The sequence below is a fragment of the Haliotis rufescens genome, unplaced genomic scaffold (genome assembly GCF_023055435.1).
Source record: "Haliotis rufescens isolate VD_foot unplaced genomic scaffold, xgHalRufe1.0.p SCAF_13, whole genome shotgun sequence".
Lineage (NCBI taxonomy): Eukaryota > Metazoa > Mollusca > Gastropoda > Lepetellida > Haliotidae > Haliotis > Haliotis rufescens.
This window is the reverse complement of record NW_025963813.1, coordinates 19,786,358-19,804,754: the sequence shown is the minus strand read 5'-3', so window position 1 is coordinate 19,804,754 and position 18,397 is coordinate 19,786,358. Positions and strand designations below refer to the sequence as shown.

At 39.4% G+C, this 18,397-nt stretch overlaps 1 protein-coding gene across 3 annotated transcripts in view; it reads right to left on the bottom strand.

The window, feature by feature from the left end:
* Positions 1-18,397, bottom strand: part of LOC124132269 (G-protein coupled receptor dmsr-1-like) — an 80,670-nt gene that overhangs the window by 27,849 nt on the left and 34,424 nt on the right. The window contains exon 1 of one of the 3 annotated variants that reach the window (XM_046496116.2): positions 11,483-12,168. The exons of the other annotated variants lie outside the window; for them this stretch is intronic. The gene's annotated coding sequence lies outside the window, so the exon portion shown is untranslated. Of the gene's footprint in view, positions 1-11,482; positions 12,169-18,397 lie in introns of those variants that run through there. 3 annotated transcript variants of the gene reach the window in all.

Genomic DNA, 18,397 nt, shown 5'->3' with positions numbered 1-18,397 from the left:
AAGTCTCGTGCTCCCAGATAATTTGACATTCTTTGCCCGTTAACTAGGTTCAGAGTGTCGATGAAATCTGTTCACAACCATCGCTTTAGCCACAGCAAAGTTGGTGATCAATCAAACTCCGCGTCTCGGTACTCTTTAGCTTAGGATGTAAACTGTGATGTTTCTGTCTTTGTCTCAGAAATTTCTTTTCGAGGGCGAAGACATATCAACAGTAAGCTTACAAAATGTTCCTGAAAACTGATACTCAACTGCTTTCAATTCAAACGTTTGGTATACAGGTAACAGTTCATGTAGGGGTGCCTTATCCTAGACAGTAGCTACATGTTAGTAGCAATAGAACTTAGCCGTGAAGGTCATGGTTAGAATAGGTCTTCAGCAACCAATTGCAATGCTTACCGTAAAAGGCGACTATGCCTGTCGTAAGAGGCGACTAACTGAATCGGGTGGTCAGGCCCGCTCACTAAGTTGAAAGCATACCATCGTACCCCAATTGCGTAGATCGATGCTCGTGATGTCAATCATTGGATTGTCAGGTCCAGACAAGATTATTTACAGACCACCATCATATGGCTGAGTGTGGCGTTAAACAACAAACAAAGCCATACAACGGAATACAACTGCGCAAACTATAAAGATGCTGTTTGAACATGACGTTCCGGTAACGGATCCATGTCCTGGCCTCTAAAGGGTCAGTGAGTAATTCCAATACACTGCAGCGTTAACTGTAACTTCTGAAAGACCATGTAACGTTGTTAAATACGATGAAAACAATTTGAAATATTCATGCAAATTGTTGATATGGCTCTGTTAGTGATGGGAAATTGTAAACATATTGATTTCTTGAAACAATCTACAAAGGGAATTAATCATTATTTTCCAATTGCTTCCGGTACAAAATAAGCTACATAAACGTACTTTAAAACGAACGCTGCATGATCATTCTACATTATTTCGCCTGCGTTGGGATAAATACAGCTATAAAACAGAAAATCGAAACAAGCGCTATGGATTTAGAGATAAAACATTGTAATAAAATGTAAATCCGTCACCATTAATCCTCAGGCTGTTTGATCTGTATTTAAGCCATGACGCTGTTAAAGGAAGATAACGATAAACAGTGATGCCCTTGGACAGGTCCTTGGACAGAAATCACAAATCCAAAGAAATGTAAGAAAACGTGTTGAGATCTAGGAGAAAAACAGATAATACAATTAAAGATGAGTCTGTTTTCACACAACGTCTATTTTGACGCTTATTGTACGTACACTGAAAGGCAAAAGAAACGTCATGTGGATGTATCATATAAATATCTTTATTTTCAAATGTTTATATATGTAAGTAAAGACATCGGAGAAAGTCAGTGTTTGACCCAGATGAAATTAACAGACTGGGGAATGTTTTTTCGAATTGTGAATTTGGGGAGGCACCAGAAGAGGCACCAGCTGGGGGTTTCAAAATCAGTACCTGGTGTGGCGACCACGGGCGTTGACTACAGCCACACATCTCCTGTACATGGAGTGGACTAGCCTGTTGATGAAGGCCATTGGGATATGGGCCCATATCCTCAGGAACGCTACACGCAGTTCTGCTGCAGTTGTCGGCCTTGGGCGTACGTCGTTGAGTCGGCGTTGGATCTCACCCCACAAGTGTTCAATGGGATTCAAATCCGGACTGAGGGCAGACCAAGGCATGATTTGGATGTTGTTCTGCTGGAAGAAGTCCCTGGTGACTCTGGCAATGTGGGGACGGGCGTTTTCTTGCTGAAAGGTGTGGTTTTGATGACGGGCAAAAAAAGGCACGATATGGGGTCTGAGGACTTTGTCAATGTAGCGGAGAGCTGTGATGCCATTACCCCTGCCTGGACCAATATTCTGAAAGACCACAGGTCCCACTCTCTGGTTCAATCCGATTCCACCCCAAACCATGATGCTTGGGCCGCCCCACAGTTCTCGTTCCATAACACAAGCATCAGCATAACGTTCGCCCCTCCTCTGCCAGATCCTGCCATCAACCGTTGAAAGACAGTAGCGACTTTCATCAGTGAAGATGATTCTTCTCCATTGCTGTTGACGCCAATTTGTTGCTGCCTGGCCCATTGCAGTCGGGCCTGTCGGTGACGATCTCTCAGGTTGGGTAGACGAGCAGGACGGTGGCACGAGATGTTGTTGGCAGTTAGGCGACATCGGACTGTACGATCACTGATGGCACGCTGGTGGTTGCCAATAGTTTGCCGAGCTGTTTCATTGGCCATTCGGAATCGGTTCTGCAGATGTTGGCGTATCATGAACCGATCTTGTCTGGGAGTAGTGACTCTAGGACGGTGGTGTTGGTGGTGTTGTGGCGATGTTGCAAACGATATATCGTTCTGACGTTGACATTGAATGCATGTGCACTCTGGCATGCTTGCAGTCTTCCGATCGCTTGTTGTCTCTCATTTCCTGATAATCTTCGCATGGCTGATGACTCGAAATAACGAAAGCCAGCTTAACAGTTTTGGGTGTATTTTATACCCATACAATCCACGATATGCACGTGCATCATGTTTTTGACAAGACTTTTCCGCAACTGAGACCCACTGCACTTTTGTAGGCTGCGTTTGGTCAAAGCACTCCATTTTAAACTAAATTGTTCAATGGACTTTAAGGCAACAAAAAGAAGCAGTAGAACGATAAATGAGTTTATTGACCACAGAACATGTAACTGCCAGAGTCTGTTAAGTTATCAGTATTTTTAGAAGTGACGTTTCTTTTGCCTGTCAGTGTATGTGTGAAGATTGCTACACTGCTGCATTTTGATTTCGTTACATTTTATTACAATGAGTGTTATGACTTCAGTCGCGATGTCATTTCTGACGTCGAATATGATGTTTATTGTAATATCTATAGTGATATTAGATGGATATTATGACGTTAATGAAAGTGTATTTTACTTTAATTCTGCTTTCTAATATGAGGTTAATAACGATGTCTATATAGCGTGATGTTATAGGTCTTTATGAAAAAGTGTCTGACTTTTACGCGTGGTGTTATCTGCCAGATTTAAGTTTCAAAGGATATTGGACCAAATATATACACAGATATTCCGCCAAAAAAGATACTCCGATTCCAAATCTATAAGGAGATTAGCAGTTTAATGTTGATTCACAGTATTTCAACTGGAATTCAAACAGGATCGGAAATTGGTGTTTACTGGGGGGTTAATAGTCATTTGTTTGGAGAGGGCTGGTTAAATTCTATAGAGTCTTCCCAATAATGATCCTCGTGGAGCTTGCATGTCCGCTGTCAGTGAGTAGATCGACTACCACCTGTACTTGGAGAACTCACTCGTTTCTTGCACACTTGCCTAAATCATTAATATGGAAATATTTCCGTTAGATGGCCTAGCGTTAATAATATACGATCGTTTGGTGAACATTCAATTAAACGACTCGATAAGTCCTAAAGACTGAGATTGGTTAATGAACTGTACACGTGATAAAGGAATGATTAAATGTTAGAGTCTGCACCAACTACGTCGTTCGAAGCAGCAACTCCTAGTGCGGTACCCTCGGTCGCTGGGTCAACCGTTCATCGCTCCAAATATGTAGATGCGAATACGGCTCAATTCGGATACGTATAACATTCATCAGTTTTAAGTGCATAAATCTCAAAAAGCTGAAGAATAAAGCACTAATAGAATTCACCATTTGATCAACATCTTCCCGAGGCAAGGGATTTAACTGACTGTTAAAGGCTGGAATTGTGTGGCTCGATCGTAGCGCAACCAGTGTCGATATCGAGTTATACCCCTTCTTGTCCCTCCTTTTGACCAATCGGATTCGACCCCTCATAACCTTTGCATTTGCTTTAAACAAAGTCGAGATCTTTATAATTATAAAATTGGTCTTACCTCGCGAAGTAATCAAATCATGTGTTCACCTTGATTAAACATGAAAACAAGAAAACATTTGGAAACTATCTGTTTACGCCCTTGATTCGGGAATATGATTGATACAAGAAAGAAGCATATATGCATCATGCGGAATTGTGTGGATTGCTTATGATAAAGTATAATGGCTGTATAAGTATAACTGCTAATGCATATTAACACAATTGACGAAGTTTAAATACCATGGATTTACACTACTGTGTATGAAATTATTTACAATGCTGATATGATAGATATTTTCCATATATCTAATACGTGTGGTTACCCAGTCTAGATTGATTGGAATATTATCGTTATACATTCTGGACCTGCGTTATCAGCTGCATTGAATGGTTCACCCACTGTCTCTTGTCTTCCACACATGATACACGGGTCGCGAGTAAATGCCCTGTATTCCATCTTCCATCAAACAAGCTCGTCACGGAGCAAAGCTAAAGATATGACATCCCACTGAGCGTAAAGTATGCAAAGAAGCATGCCACAATATAACATGATTAATGTCAATCTGACGGCTTCAAGGGATCTAATTTCCAGACGCCGAGTTAACAGCGTCACTAACACGGTATGCGACGACATCGCCATGCTTCCACACCGTGAGGCGTTCTCCCCCAGTGGGAGTTCCACATAGAAGAGCTGGCCCAATGCATGATTGACATGTTTCGGTGGAAGCGTGGCAGGAAGGTGTTATCATTAATGCTATATAATACTGTTAATGATAAACGTGGCGGACGCCAAACGTCATTAATTAATCATGGAAGATTTTTTTCATCTGCATTTATTTTGTAATATAGTAGCAATATCAAGGACTTTCATGCGTGTAATATATATGTGAAGATTTTTATGTACACATATTTCTAAGTACATCACTGTAAAGATTCAAGGAAAGAATGTTTCTCACATAGCAATTTTTTTCATGTGTTTGGGTATTCGAGAATCGGGTGATTGTATCTTTGACTTGACAGATTATATGATCACAAAGCCATCATAACTATTTACTATTTCTTTTACACACAGATTATAGTTCTGTCATTGTTAATTGTGATGTAAAACAATATTCCCTGTGACATTCAGGCATGCATGTCAGAGAAAATCAAATACTGCAATCCGTACGCATTATGATTCCACTTAGTTTTCCACCCTATCTGATGTTGCTTCAATGGTGTTTCCTGAATCACATTTAAGACCTTTCCGCGACATTACAGCACTACTATAGACCCACGACGTACACTAATACTCAAACACGAGTGATCAAATGGTATCTAAGTGTTCCTGCAATTGTTTTGAAATATTTTATTATGCATATTTTTCAAATCACTTTTAATTTATGACAACTATTACCTGTCAATAGTTTGATAGTGCGTTTAATCAACACTGCTTTTTTAATGTCCATGTTGTGTCCATGAAGGGAGCATGTTAGATGCTTATTGAAGTAGTTATTTAAATACATGTTACCCATATCTGTAGGAAACCCATTGTACTATATCAACAAACATCATGTCCATATGTTGCGATGCAGCTGTTTGATTTTTCAAACTTATGTCTAACGTTTCTTTGACATCAACTTTACACGCCATGATATAAATGAAATAGTGTTTACAGCCGCATAAAAGCAATTTCAGAAACTCACTCAGTGTGGGACAGAATGTGGTCAAAAGTTCATGTGTAAATCTGGCCCATTCAGTTATATGATCATTATATCAATCCCCATCGCTTCAGGTCATACTGGAGGTCGGGACTCATGACCAATGAAAATTCACATGCTTGCAGTCAAGATATGCTTGAGCAGTACAAAGGAAACAAAATCAATTACCTTATACGCCGACCTGCACGAGTCTTTGGTATAAATCAATACTAGTTAATAACAGACAAGTTATCATTAAGTCCAGACATCCGTTCAATCAAATCTGGACTAAAGGGCACACACGGCATCATAACTGAACATACAGCTCTGGTCTCTGTCGTATTGTGTACACTGTGCATGGTATAGTAGTATATGTCAGCGTGCTAGCTTTTCATTACTTCGTAAGCAAAGAAATGGCACATTATAATTTGTCCGGTCTGGCAAAATACAGTTGGTATCTCAGCGAATGTGTGAACATATCTTTAGCCTTTTGTCCAGTGGTAGGTCTATACTGGCGTCAATGTGCGCGTCCATGTTTGTATATATTTTGTTACTATCCATATAGTGACAAAACTACATTTACCTTTGAACTGCCCAGCTCACGTCATTAGCCACCACACGAAGGAACAGTATTTCCCAAATGTATGCATGCTAGGAAAGTGTAATCTATATCACGTTTGAAATAAACGTACCATCTGGCAGCCAAATCTACTGACGAGTCTTTAAACATAAGAGCATTCAAAAGACTATTAAAGCACTATTTCATCACAGAGGCGTGTAAATATGGTCATCGGTCTCATAAAATGTTTTGTATGTGCAATAATCGTATATGCTGTGCACAGATTTCAGTACCTTGCAATCGGGAATGACCGGGTTTAGATTTATTTTATGATTCATACACTGCAAAATGTGCGGTCATGGATAATTGAAAGATTACGATATGGATAAACATTGGCATATATTTGAATGGTTCAGTAATATACCAGCGTGAACTCGTTATTGTCTTGCGGCATCGTCAAGGATCTAATTAGGTAATTCGTAACACATGACGAGGGGTTACACGTTTATGAATTTGAACGCGTTTCGATCCCTAAATATGTTTGTATCCTTCACTTGTTTAGAATTATTTAGAGTACGAATGTTAAATATTGTTAAATATTTCATGATAAAAACATGCCAAGAATTTGCCTTGTGTACCTTGCTCTGCAATGTTACAACATCAACACCAAGGGCGTCCATGTTTCAAAGCAATATGATACAATTTTCAGAGAATTAAGAACGTAATATCTAAAAGTGTTTGGATTGGACGATATTATCAAAATAGGAATATGTGTCTGGTCACTCAAAGAATTACATGGTATCACACAACGATCAACATTTCACTCGTGACTTATGCTTGATTTAATTGACCTGTAATGAAATGAATATCAATGTCTGACATTGCTGTTAAGTACTTTTAGCAATACTAGATATGCCCTTAACACGAAATGAACCTTCGTCAATGCATTAGGCACATTCATACTTGTATCTCTGTAACCAGTCGTCTCGCTCACTATGTATTTACACAAAATGAGACTTTTATTCATGATGAGGTGGTGGGGTGAAATTGGGTTTAACGTCGCGTCCAAGATTATTGCACTTATATAGCGACGTGCATGTACGTGCGTGTGTTTGTGTGGCTGCTTGTACTAGTCCGGACTGGTGCCGATTTATAGTGCTAGCTCACTGAGATACCATGCCGAAGTTTAACATGAATACCCCACTCAGACACAGTATACTGACTCCGAGCCGACCAGTCCTTGTTTTAGCCCCTTAATGCCGAGCGCCAGACAGGGTAACAACAAGTACAATCTTTTAACGTCTTTATTCATGATGAAATTTGTCGAGAGCGCAACATGGCTAGACAGTCATAATATTCTTTAAGCCACGAGTTAAATATATGTGTTCGTCACTTTAATCCTGTTTCCTCTAGATATATGAGACATTGTTTTTGTTTATAATACACTTCGACCCGATTTGAACAATATCAATATTGCATTATTTGACATCGTTGGGTTTTATCACAAGCGTCATGAGGCTATATATTCAAATGGATGTTCATAACAAAACCCATTTTTTACAGAGTGAATGATTAAGTTTTATAAGCTGTCAAGAAAGAGGTACATATATGTCAGATAGCTTTCCCTACGATGATACATGACGCATTCTTCTGCGAATGAAAAGTACGGAAAACGCACCCTTATAAAGACAGAAAGGAGAGGGTCTACAATCATTATGCTGAGTCCAATAATCAATTCAGGATTACATTTACTTGAGATTTACTTGAGAAAGTCGTATAGATGGGAGCTAAGTGTCAATAACGATGAACATCTGGTACAAATCCATTATCAGAATTCGACTAAACAGAAGCAAAACTGCCTTTTATTACCAAAATGATGGAACACAGTAAATAAAGTCGCATATGCAAAATGTATTAGAAAATATTTACATCATAAATAGTTATGTTATAAATATGGGATGAAAGGATTTTCATAATCTTACGTCAATGTGGGATCATCATCAGTCGGGGAGTATCTGATTATTGAATACGTATGGAGTTTTTCTCATTGCGTTCTTGTGAATTTACACATTTACACATTTTTCCTCTCCCAAGATTTGTTTTGGAAAAAGTTAGAAATTATCGAACCTATGACAAACGTTCTGCAAATCCGGTCATAGCTTTCTCGACAATGGTCCTTGTGTATACGGTAGTAAATATGTCTCATAACTGATAATGTGTTTCAAAGGCGAAACTTTATATGAAATAACCGCCCAAAGTTAGTTCATATCATACGCAAATGTTGTAAGTGCATGCATTTCCGCCTGCATTTGCGTTTGTTTCATAGGTGTAAAATCCGGTTTTTGGTCCCGTGTAGTATGTCCCAAAACGAGATTCATAAAACAGATGCCTTCATATTTATCACCAGGCAAAACGGTATCTCATTTTGTAAACCCATCAAATATGAATTTGTAAAGGTTTTTGGCTGATCACATTAAGCCATAATTATTCCATTATAAAGAGGAAGTCCACAGCTAATGTTCTTGTGGTGACTGCCGTTACTCGTTCATAATTAACGAATCTCTGATTTAGCTGTTGATTTCAAGCATTAACGGTTTCAACAAATTCACATACACCCGAGAGAATGAGATCCACGAACATTACGTTCCACATAGATCAAATATTATTTTTTTCTGTCTGCAATGGAAATGCTTGTCCTTCCTGCATCATGACTTTGGAATATATTTTTTTTATGAATAAGACCAATCTAGATATATATACAAAAGCAAGTCTAGCTCATGCTAGCTCTATTTCACAATATCAGGAAAATCATTTGTTTTAATTTTAGAGGAGAAAAGAGTATTGTGCAATATAAAATCTCATAGACTACATGTTAGTCTGTCGAAATGCAAGTTAAACATATATATTTATGCGCCATACAAAAGAACTGTATGAGTTGTATTTACTACACAATGACATTCGCTTTGCATGACTGAAGACAGTATGTTCGCTTAACGACGGAAACCTGATGTACAAGTAGTTTACTTACTTCTGGTGCAGACAATACTGAATTACTCTTTATGTCGTAAATATATGGCCTATACCTTTGATCTGTTATGTTTAATACTGCTACTGTCAAGAGATGGCATGGTTTCGTGACTCAGTGACAGGTTCTGTGAACCTTAATAACCTTCCAGCAGTTCTCAGATATGGTATACCTGCCACACGCACATCCAGATTATACAAGTGCGTATTGGCGCATTGATTCAACCGTCAATCTACGTGTGCTCACACCAACACGGAGCGGTGAACTTTACGTCTCGAATGTAGCTTTGTAGTTCAATTGCATGCAACTATGAAGCTTCATGTAACTTGGGTATACGGTATTTAGGTTATCTTGACACGCTCTGATCTTGGAAGACTGTATGGAGACGGGACCAAAATTACATCAAAGGAGGCTGACATTTCGTCAAAAGTATCCCTGGTGTTCTCAAGGATCATTTAGACGTGTTTACATTCTTGGAACAGTGCGAGAAATCAGCCATGAACATCTGTCAGAGAGATTATTTATGCCGGAAAAAACTAACGGAGAAACACCTGGATTCGAAACACAACTGGTTGTTTGTGATGCCAGCAACATATGTTTGGGGAGTGTATACATAGGGCGTATTAAGGGACACTAAATGTTCGGTTATTGATGCGTAGGTTTACTTCACACGAACATTCACCAACTACCATGTATGTCAGTAAATGTGGAAGTAAGTAACAGGGAAATGTGTTCTCGACAAATAATGATTTACCTCCACAGGTTTTGAATAAGCCGTACTTCAACAGACAATAAGCAACAAATAAGGTTGACTCCCACCACCACCCGCACACCTCACCCAACCCCATCTCCTTCAGCCGTCTAGCACACAAACACATATGGACTGCATCAACTTAATTAGGAAGCTGGTGGTCTGGTTTCAAAATTCATCAGAGTGTAATTAGATTATTTATTTGTTCAAGTCTAGCCTAGGTTAAAGTAAGGATTTTGCTTAAATTACATTCTCACCTCGATACGTTTAATAGCAGGTGCTAATGACAATGAACGTGCACCTTCACGAACACACTGGAATTCTTGTTTTGGTGATGGAGAACGGAAAATATCTTAAAATTCTTCAATATCGTAATATATTTCTCATTACTAGGCAGACCTACCTTAATAATAAAACGGTATTCCAACGACCCTACCGCTCGCAAACTAAAACCCATGTGAGTAGAACATTTCTGTTTACATGAAAGCAATACAGTCTGGTAATGTTAGAGAATAACTTCAGGCTTGTGTTTTTATAATGGAAGTTTGAGTAGTGTTTCATATTTACTTGAAATGTATTACGACTGTGCATGTTGATGCACATGGTAAATATTCAATATCTGTCTGTAATTCATAATTGATTATCTGTTTCAAAACTTTGTATTTCATCCACCTTCAGTCTTACGTACGCTTTGTTTAACTAAATCAATACCTAAACTGCTTACATCAAGTGCAAACAAACATCTATGCCTTGTATACACACACCAAGAAGTTTGAAACCTGTTCTGTATCTGTTCACCCACATCGATTTGATTAGATCTTTGATATTACCTGAATCTATTTACGCTTTTACTTAATAACATATCCAATAAATAGGCTTCTACGTGTTCTCCGTTGGCTACTCTCTCATTGTACATCTGTGTTGACACTACATATGCAATCTGCTCTACAATGCCTACAATCAATCGGTTACGAGGTAAGACTCATGTTGGTCGATAGAGTCTGTTTGTTAGTATTGATTACAAGCGCGAGGCATGTTGCAGGTCACTTGTATTTTGATGGCACGTATGTTCTAGAACAAATGCTACATACCACATTCAATGTCATGCCTGAATGATATTTCACAGCCTTTCAATCATCTTCTTTGTTGTGGATCAGTCCAAGCTATGCTTAACCCTAAACTGCTGCAATTTATACTTTCCTGTTGTATGTAGTTTGACCCATCCGCCACAATACAAAGAGGAAGTTGAGTGGTACAAACAACGCCTCACATCCACGGACTACTGACTAGTCATCTAGATCATACATACACAAGTGATATGAACGTAGCTGATCATACAGCAATATGTACTCGGTATTATATATACTTTGTTCGAATGTTTAGTGGAAGTTTCAAGCATAACAAAAGACCGAATAGTTTATACAAGTCAGCAAAGACTACACCTACCTTTGTTCATTCCCTTTACCTTTCTACAGGAACGTAAACCACACGGTCAAAGTACAGTGTGTTGCACAACGCTACATGATGAACATACAATTTCAGGTTCCTCTACTTGACAAAGACACAGATCGTTCTGAATGTTGATGATAAGAAACTCACCTTCATTGTCTCTCGGAGACAGCGCATATATGTGGACGTGCTGGCGGAGATACCGGCACAGGTGGGGTGTGTTCGGAGTTGATTGGTAGTGGGATCTCAAGTAGGCCACAACCTGTCTGCTCGCGTGGCAGGCTAGATTTTCTTAAGGTACAGATGGCTGCGCTGGTATTTCAGACACAAAGAGCCATTGACAGTCACCTACTACAGTGTGGTGAAGTTATGTATTTTTTCCCACGGTGTGTATATGCTACACAAGGATGTAATTCTCAGTACAGCGTATAACTATATCCCGTGAAAGATTGATAGATGACGGGAGGTAATGTCACTCTCAAATTATGACAGCAATTTTGATATTTCTAATCACACCACAACCTGTGCATGATTTGATGTCATATAGCAACTCTTTCCTTTAACCATTTGGCGAACTAAGAACTTATCCAAGTCTACACACCTCCTCATTAATAAACCAACGTTACAGAAAACAGCCGGAAACATCGTAGGATCCACTTTTTCATCCCTTTACCCTCGGGGAACAACACTGGTGGCATCGATGTTAGTTACTCTATATATAGTCCCGTGAAGTCGTTGGGGAAAGGTACCCAGTTATGGTACTGTTTCATCTCCATCCATACAAGGCATCAATACCGGACTTGTATTGACGCCACAGCCTTAGTGAGAGCGGACCTCTCGTCCCGCTATCACTCGATGTTTAGTCAATAGCACAAGCAATGTGTTTGCATTTGGATTCATTTCATGCCACCAATGAGAGTAAAGTAGTCCGATAAATTGACGGCAGCCACATGCGTGTCTTTTAAGGAGCAATTTGTCCACACGTTGTTAAACTATTAATGTCATGATGGGCTATCGTTTGGTGTTAAGATGTATTTGCTCTTCATTAACATACTGAAGATTCCTTACAATACGTTGGATGATACCATTTAATGCACGTTTCTATAAAATTGACAGAAGATGCAATACGTTTTACACCTTTTAATACACGGCGGTCATCAAACATATCTAAACTGTAGCGGAACATCATAGTAATCAGAGTTGTGTAAACGAAGTTTTGCTTTTTTGTTGCAAATATAAATAATTTGCAAGTAGTCGCCGGTATTAGTACCTAATGAGTATTTTGGGGGGTGATACACGCAAGTGCTTGTCATGCATATGCCATACTATGATATTAAAAGAACACAATGTTACCTTGTGATGAAAATGGTCGTACTTATTTGTATTTCAAAACATAGACGTTTTAGAAAGTCTTTGAATGCAGACCGTGCAAAGACAACGATTTGGGCAATTAAAAATTAATGAAAACAAAAAAATGAAATGCATTGGTAAATTCATGAGACCATGAGCCGTAGCAAGACGCGCTCATCACGAAACATCAGCCGATTATTTGTGGCCTCATGGTGCTTTCATACAGTGCTCCCTGTGGAGATTAATCAATTCATTTAACAACTACCAGTATATTATAGGCCGTAGGTCCCTCATGATAAACAAATGATGACTATTAACTTTGTAACTGAAGTGACCCGAATAGAATCTAATCGGTACCTTAAATATGTTCCGTCGTCCGTCGTCCGTTGTCCGTCGTCCGTCGTCCGCCGTCCGTCGTAGCCATAATTCCGACCAAAACATTATTTTACACATTGCAACCATATTGAAAAGCCCGTTTTGCCCATTGCACTTTAATGTGTGCATGTATAATTTATATATTAAGTTTTTTATAATTGGCGCTAAATATGGTGACGACCTGGATCGCAAACCAGTGATTGATATAATGTTCACCATCCCATACAGCCGGGGTACGTTGGCACGCAGATTGACCAGTCATCGAGCCTGACTGCACAATTCACCTAGCCACCTTATGTATATGTTGCCGGCATTTCTCCAAGGGACCTATTCATTTCGTACATATACGTCATATGCATAACGTCGATGTATGTTTATGTAGTTATTGTTGACTCTGCGACCAACCATTAGAAAAGGGACCTTCTGCGTGAAAAATCACATTTTGACTTCTTAATATATCCTGAACAACAAAAGTTCCTGTGACACCAATATTTTAGTGTATTTTTGTAAAGTTTGGTTTTCAATATTGTAGTACATGTATGGAATCAAGTCACAAAACCGCAACTGCTACAGAAAAGCATGCATTTCATGCAAAAGTTGACTTTTATGCAAGCCCGATGCATTTCACTACCCAAGAATGGGTATAAAAACACGTGAGTTAACGGGATTCCATATGCATTGTTTAGCATCGTGCTGACAACAACCACTCAGAAAAACAACAAAATTACGCAATAAATCAATATTACGCAATGCCACGTCTGTCCGAAAATGAGCCATTGGTATGCTTGAAGCAGGATCGAGTCAACGTGATGTTGCAAGACAATTTAACGTCCACAGAAACACCATTTGGTGTTTATGGCAACGTTGGCAACAGGCGAATGCAGTCAGAGACTATCCTCGAAGTGGCAGGCCACGCGTAACCAATAATCGACAAGACAACTGGATTCGAACAACAAACCTACGAAATCGATTCCAGCAAGCAACAGTGACTGCAAGAAGCATCTCTGGCCTTCGACGAACATCTTCACAAACCGTACGTCGTCGCCTCAGATGTGCAGGGATTGTCGCCAGAAGACCCAGCACGTCTACAGTGGTGTAGACAGCGTCTACGCTGGACGGCCATGCAGTGGGGACAAGTTCTATTCACTGACGAGTCTCGTTTTCACATCAGCCACAGCGATGGACGGATTCAATTGTACCGACGTCGAAGTGAACGTCACGTCAATCATTGTGTCATGGAAGAAGGTCTGTTCGGGGGCGGCAGCGTTATGGTATTGGGTGGGTTTACAGCAAGACAGAGGACCCTTTCAACATGACAACGCCCGGCCTCATATTGCTCGACTTGTTCAGGAGTCTCTTCAACAAAATAAGGTGAATGTCATCCCCTTGCCGGTTCGCTCCCCTGATCTCTCACCAAACGAGCACATGTGGGATGAGATGGATCGGCGCCTTCGACGTCAACCACGTGTTCTACAGACACTATAGGAACTTCGGAACATGCTCCAGCAGATATGGACAGATATCCCACAGGACTTTGTGCGACGCCTGGTCCATTCCATGAGACGAAGATGTGTTGCTTGCATCGCAACCAGAGATGGATACACACGCTATTGATTTGTAAATTGACATTTTGGCATGTTCATGTTTTTTTTGTTATGAAATCACGCATTTTCCGAAGTCAGTATGGCAAATTAAACCATTTGAACACTTACAGGAGTCTTTTATCTGTTGCAAACCGAAATTGTTTCAGTTTTGGTAAAAACATAACTTTGCATTAAATCTTATTCAATGTTACAGGAACTTTTGTTGTTCAGTATATGTTAAATCTACGGTATCTTAAGATCATAAAATTACAATGCATATGGTTCAATTCATTTATATGACTGAGTTGTATGGCATCAAACATTTGGACTCATTCTCTGCAAAGTCCACTTTTCAGACCTATACGTGTGTGTATAATGTAATGGTTGTAGTTTTAAATATAATGTCAATTGAAGGTAGACATGTATGCTGAAATGTTTTGAAAGGGGTTTTGTTACATCATAAACAGTTGAGCGAGAAATAGGATACTTGTGTACAGTCCGCACACGTGGTCATTTATACGGACGTAAGTTGACGTCAACTGTATCCTAGCACCCATAAGGTCACTTTTCTCATGGTGGGTCACATTTAATCATCTCCTCAATAGTGTTTCTATAACGTGCTCACAGCTGCACAACGTACCCATTCCCTGCTTAACAGAACAGAGGCATACTTGAACTAAGTCACGTGCCCAGGGTGACACCACACCTTTTGCCACTTGTGTTTCGGATGTATGCACCATTGGATGAATTAGTTCCTTTGAGTGCACAGGGTGAATGTGCTGTACACTAGGGGTAATGACAACACTGAAAAGACCTGTAAACGTTGTTGGTCAGGAGCGTGAAGAACAACCTGGTCACTACCAGGATACGATCTCAGCACCTCGCGCTTGCTTGTAAAGCTGTTACATCTCACTTTTACTTCAATCCATATAGCCATGTCATATCACAAGGCCATGTGCAATGTCGCAAAACGGGCGATTTACGTAGACATATGGACAAAACCAGATATCATATCACAGAATCAAGTACGGAAAGACCCAAAGGTAGAGACAGCTGTAACTGCCTGCTAAATAACTCTTAATTCACGCATCACTCGGGAACATCCGGGTTAGAATAAGTTTACAGCAACCTTTGCGTGTCATAAGTGGCGATTTTGTTGTAAGAAGAGACTAACGGGATCTTGTGGTCAAGCTCGCTGACTTGGCTGATGCATGTCATCGTATCCCAATTGCGTGCATCGATGCTCATGATGTCAATCACCTGATTGTCTGGCAACACTCGATTATTTAGACCTCCGTCATATACCTGGATTATTGCTGAGTGCGGCGTTAAATAACAAACGAGCAAACAAACAAATACTTCACGCGTCTACATAGACATGCATATACAAGAACTACGTGGATGGGTGTCGATACATAAGTCGTTTATATCAGAAAGTAATACAACTTGTCCTGTAACAAATTAGCATTATACTTAACAATTCTTAGGCGAGACGAGAACAAAAAAGATCTGTTTCCATGATAGCGGTTTTCCTCACCTACACTACCAAAATACTCAATGTTGAATCGAACATGTTAATTTGGCAAAGAAGGACACAACGCATGTCAATGAGTTTTCTCATTTTTTCACCTCAACCGCTCCTTCGAATGACGATGACAACTTATTGGCTTTTCTTGATTACACTGCGTTCTCTCCCTCCTTAACTACACTGTAGGCCTCCTTAGTAGTGTCCACCTATTGTGCTGTCATGCTAGCTGTTACTGATATGGTTTCATTCCTAAGGCCAATGGCGGATGACAATTAACCTTCTCTATTGAAAACAATGTAGTTTCTAAACACTGTTTATTATTGTTTCCAAAGGCACTACCAGGCGCGTCCCCACTGGATATAACAAAGCCGTGACTATCCTCATGTTGCAAATAATTCATTTCTGGTTATGTCAGCGGCTTCGTTTCAGATAAGCAGAGAAAGGAGCAGCTTCGACGATCAGGATCTGCCATGTATCACCCGTGACATTTATAGAAATGTTGGTCAACACATTCAACAATTAACTCATAACTAAAGGATCATTTGCTTGTTTTTCTGTATCAATTGCATAGTAATGAAAATGATGGGGATGGGCATTTAAGGGCATTATGTCGCATCAGCATATTTCATCCACAGTGTATACTATTGAGTTTCATAGTTAATATTCCGCTTCACGACTTTTGATAATGAACATGAGCCTGTTTACTGTGCACGGCACGGCACTGTGTATCAACTTCACCAATTATTTATAGAAAATACATTGGAAATACATGTGCGTACATATATGCGTAAATGGGTATCACGTAGCATCGCCTGCTAGGGTGGTATTAGCATCTAACGTTGCCTATCAGTGAACCTTATGAACATGGGTATAAATGGTTCCAATAAGACAATATTAACATTATGAGGATAGACACATCCAGCGAATACACGTGCATATTACTGATTTTTCAAGGATTGTTAAGTTAGAAAGCATGATGTAACATCACCGGATAGAGAGAAATAATCCACAATGTCGTCATCCATCGTTCATGACTTCACGAACATAGCTTAAAGACATAACGACATTATGTTACATGTTTAATCTAAAGAAAGGTTTGGGAAGTTTCAAAACAATTAATCTAAAACCACAAAACCACAAGAAGGTTTTGCTGTTCCCAATAATTCCGATTCTTCTTAATACCCATATATATTATGATGAGTGAAAGAAGGACTTTCCTGGTCTGGAAATATAATTGCATCTTCGAAAAAAACAACACAGCGATCTCAGCTAAAACCAAAACCTTTAGTTGTTATGGAATTGAATCAATTCGTTAAACTGATGCCGAGTAATAAATCCAGATTGTGAGAATCCACTTTGGCAATTACATAAAGTGTCGGCAGATGGTCGTCTTAAGTGTAGACATATATATCTCAAGCTGTATCATGCATTGTGGTATCCATGTAAGTGCTCCACGAACATTGTGACCAACGATTAGCAAGTATCGAAAAAATTCTATGTGACTTATTACGAAACCTTATCATGTATTCCCATAACCCTGTAATGTACATGGATGTCGGTTTCACAAAATCAGAATCTTATGATCCGACTTAACTTAGAACAGTATAACACACATGCTTGCCAATACTTTTGTCAGGAAAAACAGAGCAGTTGATAAACAGTGGGTATTTACAAAGAATGCAATGTGATTGAAAATTCAATATGGAAAGAAAGTCACAAGGCTGACCCTATAAATACTTCCTACTTCGTAGTGAACGTAAATTCCAAAGAACAAAATATCGAACATCCATCTAACATAGATAGACGCGCGTAAGATGTAGGGTATTTTAGATCATCTATTTAGTAAGAACATGCCGAAACACTCGAATCCTTGTGAAGTTCAAATGAAAAAGGTCAAAAATATACTTCTGTCAAGAAAAGTACAATGGTGTCATTAGGCATTTATCTCGAGGAACGGATACTGATACGGATACTGAGGATAGCATCCTTATTGGCTCAATATTCGTTTTCACTTATATGTTATCAATGAATTATCTATAGAATAAACGTCTCAAGCTCATGGTGGGTTTGTGAATACACAATGGGCTTAGGATGAAAACGATTCATGAGAAGGGTTTATATTTTGCAGGATGTGGTCCCTCATTCTTGTACACGAGTGTGAATCACGATATCTTGTCAAAATACTAAGTATCCCAAATTTCTGAGAAGGAGAATAAATCCCTTAAACCA